Raw genomic sequence first — 8,901 nt, 5'->3', positions numbered from 1 at the left:
AGTTACTAAATATGAGAGTTTATTGAGAGGGTTGTTTTATTCATGTAAGAATGTAAGATTCCTATCAAATTTGACTTCTAAATTTGTAATTTTTCCTTACATTATCTCTATTAATTACACATATTAAAATATATATATCTCTGCTATTGAAAATAATGAAAAGGGTATCTGAGAAAAATCAACACATTTGTTTTTACAAATACCTTACTCTATTAATTTAATTTTGTATGATCTCTGTAAGATGATTATGTAGTGCAGCTCCTATCAACAAATATTAGTTCAGCTGGTAAAAATTTAATAAACCTCATAATCTAGTTATGGGTTTTAAATCTAGTTGCCAATATGGGATATATGTATCTCTATATAAACACTCTTTGAATCTAAAGATATTTCCGAATAAAATTAAAAACCCAATTCGCCTAAATTTTGATTTATGTATTAATATTATGATTTATGTTTTAAACTCAAAATGGGAAATGTGAAAGAAAATATATCCAAATTTTTTAAAATAAAAAATCAAGAGTCGTTTGTTGCCGTCGTTCACTGGCTATCTGCTTCTTTCTCCGACCGCTTCTTCACCAAACCATTAAGATCCCTTGCTCTGTGGTTCTGTCTATATAAATACACGCTTCCACCTTCGTTATTACATCACACTCAATTGAAGGATCTCATTAAAATGGCTTCCCCAAGCCTCATTCTCCTTCAAGACCTCGCAGTCGCCACCATCATCTTCTTCACCACTCGTTTCTTCTTCCGCTCCATCTTCAAAACCCCTCACCGGAAGCTCCCTCCCGGCCCACCGGATGGCCTCTCGTCGGAGCCCTCCCTATTCTAGGGTCCATGCCTCACGTCACCCTCTTCAAGCTAGCCAGGAAATACGGTCCCGTTATGTACCTCAAAATGGGCACCACCGGCATGGTCGTCGCCTCCACGCCGGACGCCGCTCGGGCGTTCCTCAAAACCCTCGACGTTAACTTCTCTAACCGGCCGCCGAACGCCGGTTCCATCATCCTAGGTTACAACGCCGACATGGTGTTCGCCGACTACGGCTCAAGGTGGAAACTTGAGAGGAAAATAAGCAACCTGCACATGCTGGGAGGGAAAGCCCTCGACGACTGGGCTTATTTCCGAACGGTGGAGCTCGGCCACATGCTGGCAGCCATGTACGACGCGAGCAAGCAAGGGCAAGCCGTGGTGGTGCCGGAGATGCTGACCTACGCCATGGCCAACATGGTAGGGCAAGTGATTTTGGGGAAGAGGGTGTTCGAGACGAAGGATCGGAGAGTAATGAGTTCAAGGACATGGTGGTGGAGCTGATGACGAGCGCCGGATTATTCAACATCGGCGATTTCATTCCGTTCTTGAGGCGGCTGGATTTGCAGGGAATAGAAAGCGGGATGAAGAATCTGCATCACAAGTTCGATGTTTTGTTGACGAAGATGATCCAAGAACACGAGGCTACTGCTCATAAACGAAAGGGCAAGCCTGATTTCCTGGACATTGTTACCAAACACAGCAAGGACAACCCTGAGGGAGAGACACTTACCTTGACCAACATCAAGGCACTTCTTCTGGTATGTGTGTGTATATGTATTTCCCACTTGATGATTTCTCTCTTTAATGTAGTTAACTATGATTGATTACCGTTAATTTAGTAGCATATTTAAATCTTTTTTGGAACCAATTTCGATACTCATAGTAATAGTGATGCTCGCTAAATCTCAGTCATTAAAATTTACTCTGGACCACCGAAATTTAATATTTAATATTTTTATTTTTTAAAAATATTTTTCCTTTAATAAGTATATGATTCAAAATAAATATATTTAACTTCATGTTTTTTTAAAAAAATAATTTTTTATTTAAAAATCACTAGTTAAAAGTTGTAAATCTAGATCATTAAGAGTAGGGGTGTGCATGAGGCCCGCATGCCCAATAAGCCCGCCCGAGCCCGCAAGAAAAATGCCCAGCCCAGCCCAGTAAAAGCTGCCCAAGCAAAATGGACATCTTCGGGCCGGGCTGATTCATGGGCAGGGCAGGGCCGCGGGCAGGGTATGCCCTGCCCATTTGGCCCTGCCCGAAAAAAAAATAAAAATTATATATATAAGATAATATTATTTCAAGCAATTATCTCTTTTATTTTGACTAAAAAAATTAGGTAAAATTAGAAAAAATGAAAGGAACATAAAAATTAAATTATATAAAAGAGCTAAATATCAAAATATAAGATTCAATATGCTAAATTACTCCAAGTCAAATTTTCTTCTTTGTCTCTTACATCCAATTTTTTAAACAAAAGAAAAGAAAAATAAAACCACCTTTCAAATTTTGTGCTTTCACATGATTATAATCCACCAACTATATGAATAAACTAAGAAATTGAAATACTGATTTAGCTTAATTATTAATATTCTAATTATTAAATTTTTTTTTACCTCCCATAAGAAATCAAAAGCTAAAGAATAAGACTACATAGGCCTTATATATATATATGAGTGATAGACTCATCGCGTGATAATTTTTTTTCCTCTCACTTGTCTCAAAACACGATAATTGAATTTTTTTTAATATGACATAGGGCATTATGTCATTACGCTGGGCAAAAAGCCCGCCCTGCCCAGCCCGTCTTTGCCCTGCCCAAAAATGATTAGGACTTCTACTGGGTAGGGCCGGGCAACGGGCTGCAAAACGTAGCCCGCTCATCTTTCGGGCTGGGCATTGGGCAAGGGGCTTGCCCTGCCCAACCCTGCCCATGTGCAGCCCTAATTAAGAGTATATGTGAGTAGTTTTGGTTTCACCCCAATGAAAAGTATATGGTGCTGCTGAAACTGGTTCCAACTCGTTTTTCACTTCAAAAACCTATTACTTAATGGTGATCTGTGGTCCTTATCATGGCTTGGGTCCTAATGCTAGAGACTGGCCTAGAGGATCCATAGTTCGACAAAGCCTATGATTACTTTAAGTGATCCTCGCACTGAAACAAACTATAGAACCAGAAATGAAGCAGAGGTTGCTTCTTTAGCCTGAGCATCCTCGGACTGAAGAGGGACATTGCTTAAATTTTGGAATATGCAAATAGCAAATCACAGCACCGGCGGCCATATATGTTGTTTTGAAGTGGGGGCTATCATGATGAGCCTAAATAAATGCATTTAAAGGCTTTTCGTTGTGGTTCATATATGATATATTCACGTGCGTTTTAATTTCTCACCGTACGGTTCCCTTCTAGAACCTCTTCACAGCCGGAACTGACACGTCATCAAGTATCATAGAGTGGGCCCTAGCAGAAATGTTGCAGAACCCCTCAATCATGAAGCGAGCTCACGAAGAGATGGACCGAGCCATCGGCCGTCAACGACGTCTCCAAGAATCCGACATAGCCAACCCTCCCTTACTTCCAGGTACACACGTGTGATCAATATCTAGCTAGGTTTTGTTAAATCCTACGACATTAGATGATGAACTGTGATTCCTGATGCACAGGCGATCTGCAAGGAGACGTACCGGAAACATCCATCGACGCCGCTGAATCTGCCGCGAGTTTCGAGCGAAGCCTGCGAGGTGAACGGTTACTACATACCCAAGGGGACAAGACTGAGTGTGAACATCTGGGGATCGGGAGGGACCCTGTGATGTGTGGGAGAAGCCATTGGAGTTCAACCCAGACAGGTTCATGAGTGGTCGGAACGCCAAGATCGATCCACGTGGCAACGACTTCGAGCTGATCCCGTTCGGAGCCGGGCGGAGGATCTGTGCCGGAACCAGGATGGGCATCGTCCTGGTCCACTACATTCTGGGAACTTTGATTCATTCCTTTGACTGGAAGCTCCCGCATGGGATTTCTGAGTTGAACATGGAGGAAAGTTTTGGGCTTGCCCTGCAGAAGAAAGTGCCCCTCGCTGCTTTGGTTTCTCCTAGGTTGTCTCCTAATGCTTACATTCCATAGAAACCGAGTTAGGGATATGTTTCTTGTCTGAAACATTATGGGATCGTTACACAATTAAGCTTTAATTTCCATCTTTTTTTTCCTTTAATCTTCGTTTCTGTTTAATCATGATGCATGGAGGTCTGTCTATCTGTGTGAAGAGAGGCTTTTGAAATCTAATAACAATATTTAGAAGATCTCTTTTGGTGGCATGCTGCAACATGTTTCATCATTATTAAGCCGCATTATACAAGCTCTCTGAGATTTCTTAATTAATTTTATAAAGTACTTTTTAATCTCAAATAATTTTTTGCTAATTATTACTATTTCAAAAATTAAAATTAATATATTAAAATTTGAAATTTTTTTGTCAAAACTGAAAATTTTAATATCGGATTTTTTTTTTTTTAGCGAAACTAGGTGAAAGTAGTAAGATTAGAAGATGGAAAATATGCCAAAGAGACAGTCTCCCCATGAGTAAGAGGTTGTGGGTTTCAAAAGACACCAGCCTATAAAATTAAAGGAATAAAATAAGATTTATGTAAAGTTAAAGAATAAAAACGTATTTTTATCAGATAATATAAAGGGAGAATTATAATGAGATCTTAAAAAAATAATTAAGAAATAAATTATAAAAATTATTATTTTTTATTCTGAAATGTCATTACATGTTGCTCAAATTGTCATTGAAATTTTTTAGTAATTAGTTTTTCTTTCTTAGAATTTTATATAATTTTCTATAATATAAATATGACTTGGTTTTAAATTTTACAATTTATAACAACAACAAGCTTTCAGAGATATGATTCTCTTGGCGGTGGATTTATTTTATGTACGGACGACAAACCAGATTTGAGATGAATGGGTCTGGCACAGTAAAGTTGGGCCCCGCACATGAATTTTTGGTCACATATATTAATACATGGAAACAAAATAGTTTTTGTGACGGCAAATGAATAATAACGTATTTTGTCCTTTGTCTTTGAAAATTGAGTTCCTATCTAAGGGGCACATGTGATCCACAGTCCACCTTGCCCCCGAAATTCTCGCTCACTCAGCATTTGCGTTTAAAAAAATCTCAAGAAATATAGTCGTTGAATTTTAAAATTTTAAATTAGTATTAATTATTATACTGGTAAAAAAAAAAACTACACTCGAAAGCAAATAATAATACATTTCTCTAGCAATTCTTGATTTAAAATTTTAAAATTCAACAGCTATTTTTTGAGATTTTCTCTTTAAAAAATAAGTATATTAAAAAGATAAATATGCTCTTAATTATTTTTCATTTAGTATTCAACATTCTAATCTAATTTTTTCAGTATGTTCAGCATTTTGATCTTATTTATATTTATAATGTATTTAGTATCATAAAAATCAGGGTGCTAAATGTAGTTAAAAATACATTGGGGTGATAGATGCAGAAGAAAAAATAAGGCTAACCTACTGAGTTACATTGAAAATAAAATCAAGTCGCGTATACCTTTACCCTACAAAAATTGAACGCATTTTTTTTTTTAAAAAAAAATTGGCAAGCATCATATATAACATGACTTCTTCATAAAATATTTAACAAATATTAAATCTAAGTGCTTTTCCTCTCGGAAGTTCGAATATATGAGGCCACCACCATGTTGGCTAATATTTTTTAATTAAAAAATTTTCGATCACAAATGAGAAATTTAAGTTTTATAAATCACTGCTCATTATTTGTAGTTGAGAATTTTATATACGCATATAAAAAAAATGTACATTTGATAAATAAAAGAAAAATAATTCATTCATATTGTACCAAAACAATAATTTATTAGTACTAAAAATTAATGAAGTGGTTTAATAAATAGGATAAAAAAATTCTCTCTACCTTATAAATGAAACTAGAAGTATTTAATAAGGGTAAAATTAAAAAGATCCTAAAAGTGACTTACATTTAGGTGTGAAACTTTTATCCTATAAGTGACTTACAATAAGAACAGAATAGTACACTACAAATGATTTATATTTAGAACAAAAAATTATTTACTCTCTATAGTACTTAATATGAGTCACTTTAAACACCAATATTAGAATAAAAGGGTAGTTCAGTTAAATCTGATTCACATTAAAATATTTTCCAACTTTACCCCGCTTAAATGAGATTCGGAAGGAAAGAGAAAAAATACTAAGTTGCATTTAACTTAAGTATTAATTATTTGTAAGTAATAACACTTTATTTCAAACCAAATCATCCTCCTAAATCTGAGTTTTTTGTGAATAAGTGGGAGTTGAAAAAAACTGGACGGAGTGGCAATAATTAGAGAACGAATTAGTATGATAAAGGAAGCCGATTGAAGGCAAAAGATACTTTATATATGCTTGGAATGGAAGATTAGACTTTTGACTGGCCGTTGGTAGCGTTGTTCATCAGCACGCGGGATAAGATTAACGTTGATAATTCCTGTCTTTCCTTATGAATAGGGACGGATAGATATCTGATTTGCTTAATTTTGATCGTTTTAAACACTTACTCCCTCCTGCCCTTATTATAAGTTTCAAATAGTAGGTAATGCAGAATACAAACAACCAGTTAAAAGAAATAAATAGGTTTAAATTATATTCTTCTGATCCTATAAGACACTTCTAACATATTTCACATAACTAAGAAAAATTTTAAACTTCATTAACTCATTTAAAATTTAATAACTTTTCAATTCTATTCCTATTTAATATGCATTATACCTCATGTGAATAAAGTCAATACAATAATAAATGAAGGGTAAATTGTACATCTGTACAAAAAAATTTTCTCAGTGCCCTATAAATAAAACTAAAAAAATATTTTCTCTCTCTGTCCTATAAATAGGACCAGAGGAGTATTTAGTTTTCAAAGATGCCCTTATGATAAATGAGAAAAAAAATTAAAGAAAATTTATCATCAAAATATAATGAAAAAGAGTATAGTAATGAGAGAGAATAAATAATTAAGTGTAAAAATTAAAAAAAAAATTAAATATTAAGATAACTCAAATTAAAGCTTCTAAAATCAACCATACCCCTCTCTTATAAATTTATAAATAGCATCTAAGGGAGTATTTCAAATAGTAATGGGCAAAAATGCCTTTTACTACAAGTCTCAAGAAAATAAGGTAATTAAATAATCTTTTATTATAACTTAGCTACCGAACTCTTCAATCATTTAAAACTCAGTCTTTAATGAGTGGACATTTAATTTAATCTTTCATCATACCTAACTTGTTTGATTAATCAACTAATCATTGTAACATGCCAATTAATTATCTCCCCTATTTCTTCTCCCCATTTCCGCATGCACAGTATTCTACGAACGCCGCCTGACTTTCCAGGCCACTAGCGATGCCCTTTAATTGGCCGTTTTCTTGCGCATGTATTGTCAAATTGTCCTTTCAACAATGCAAACCATATCTTTTATTAAATCTCGGTAAATATATATATTTGTTTCTTTAATTTTATATAATATTTTAATCTATCCATTCACTTTAAAAACATATATATATTTTGTTTTTTAATCTCAAAAATATGAGGCCTAAATAATTTTTTTCATAACAATCATGCTTGGTTCCAAAAATTAATTTAAAATATTAATATTTAAAAGTTTTTATCAACATTTAAAATTTCGATGTCATATTTTTTGCTTGCAAATTTTAAGGTTAAAAAATTGAAAATGTATTTTTTAAAGTTAAAAAGTTCAAATTGACATCTTGTATAAAATTAAAAAGAATAAATGTATATTTTAGCCTCAAATCTCCTTATTAATTTGCTTTTTTTTAACTTATTTATATTTAAAATCTCCTTAATTGTTGTTTCTATGATTTATTTAATATAATTCATGAAACTATGAATGCATAAAATTGAATTTTTTTAAAATATTTGAGATAAAGTTAATGATTTAATTACTTTGATTGATTTTGATGAGGTAATTAGAGTACGACGATCTATATGGAAGGCAGTTTTGTTGATGCATTCCCGTTGAGAATGAGAAGAAGATAGACCCTCTTTGAAAGTTTAAAGATAAGCTTTTTCATCCTCGACTGAAAGGTACGTAGTTGCTCGACTGAAAGGAGAGGGTATTGCTTAGAATTAGCTTATAGTAAGAACTAATAAAATACAAAGAAGTTGACCCATTTAAAATCGCAAGTCGCAACCAAACAGATTTGATTACTGTTAAATTTAGTAGCATATTTAAATCTTTTTTGGAACTAATTTTGATATTCACCGTAGTGATGCCCGCTATATCTTAATCATTCAAATTTAATCAGTATATAATTCAAATAAATATAATCTTTTAACTCTATGCTTTTTTTAAAAAAAATATTGGGTTAAAGCTGCAATTTTAATCCCCCTTATTTTTCAGATGCAATTCTGCCCCCTGATCTTTTCTAGTAATGTAATTTTGACCTTGATCGTTTTCTTTTGATGTAATTTTGCCTCTTAGGGTCAAAATTGCACCCAAAGATTAGAGATAACATCACACTGAGAAAAAAATAGGAGTAAAATTGCACTTGGAAATAAGATTATGGACAAAATTACACTACTAAAAAATTAGGGGCAAAATTACAACTGAAAAATAGTATTATGGGCTTAGTACAATTAAGCTTTCCAACCCCCCCCCCCCCAAAAAAAACTCTTTGCTTTCTGTTTAATCATGATGCTGAAGGCCTACCTCTGTGAAGAAGGCTTTTGAAATCTAATAACAATTTTTAGAAGTTGCTTTTAGTCGCATGTTTGCAAACATATTTCATCATTAAGCGGCAATTAATACAAGCTCTCTGAGATATCTTAATTTTATGAAGTACTTTTTAATTTCAAATAATTTTTTAGCTAATTATTACTATTTTTCAAAAATGAACTTTTTGTATTAACACTTGAAAAAAAAAAAAATGCCAAAGAGACACTCTGTGAGAGGTCGCGAGTATGAAAAGATACTAACCTATAAAATTAAAGAGATAAAATGATATTTT

At 33.6% G+C, this 8,901-nt stretch overlaps 1 pseudogene; it reads left to right on the top strand.

Moving 5' to 3' along the window:
• The first annotated feature begins 664 nt into the window (after positions 1-664).
• Positions 665-4,018, top strand: LOC114760220 (flavonoid 3',5'-hydroxylase 2-like; annotated as a pseudogene).
• The last annotated feature ends 4,883 nt before the right edge of the window (positions 4,019-8,901 follow it).

This window comes from Neltuma alba, unplaced genomic scaffold (assembly GCF_004799145.2).
Source record: "Neltuma alba isolate B1F8T4 unplaced genomic scaffold, ASM479914v2 tig00010948_pilon, whole genome shotgun sequence".
Taxonomy (NCBI): Eukaryota; Viridiplantae; Streptophyta; class Magnoliopsida; order Fabales; family Fabaceae; genus Neltuma; species Neltuma alba.
This window is presented reverse-complemented; position numbering and strand designations above follow the sequence as displayed.